Below are 340 nucleotides of genomic sequence, written 5' to 3' on the forward strand. Positions count from 1 at the left end.
ATCAATAAATCAAACAAATATAAATTACAATTCCCAGTGTAATTTTTTTCTTGTAGTGCTGCACTAGTACAGTACATACTTATACTTATACTTATACATACATGTAGGTACAAGATATGACGTCAGGGAATAAGAGGATAACAGTGAGAAGAATTTATGCTGTTGGTACTTTGAACTAACAGGTTGTTGTTGTCTTATTATTAACAGTGTGACTGTTACTGAGCAACAAGGGAAACTTTACTTTACACATTTTAAAGCTCCTCCAGAGTAAAGGTCTGTGTCCATGTGTAGTGTGATTATAGATCAGCTCTAGCTTCTATATTAATACTGTGAAAGTATC

The sequence above is a fragment of the Seriola lalandi genome, unplaced genomic scaffold, assembly GCF_002814215.2.
Source record: "Seriola lalandi dorsalis isolate HSWRI2012SDOR001 ecotype SW California unplaced genomic scaffold, Sedor1 jcf7180002054069, whole genome shotgun sequence".
Lineage (NCBI taxonomy): Eukaryota > Metazoa > Chordata > Actinopteri > Carangiformes > Carangidae > Seriola > Seriola lalandi.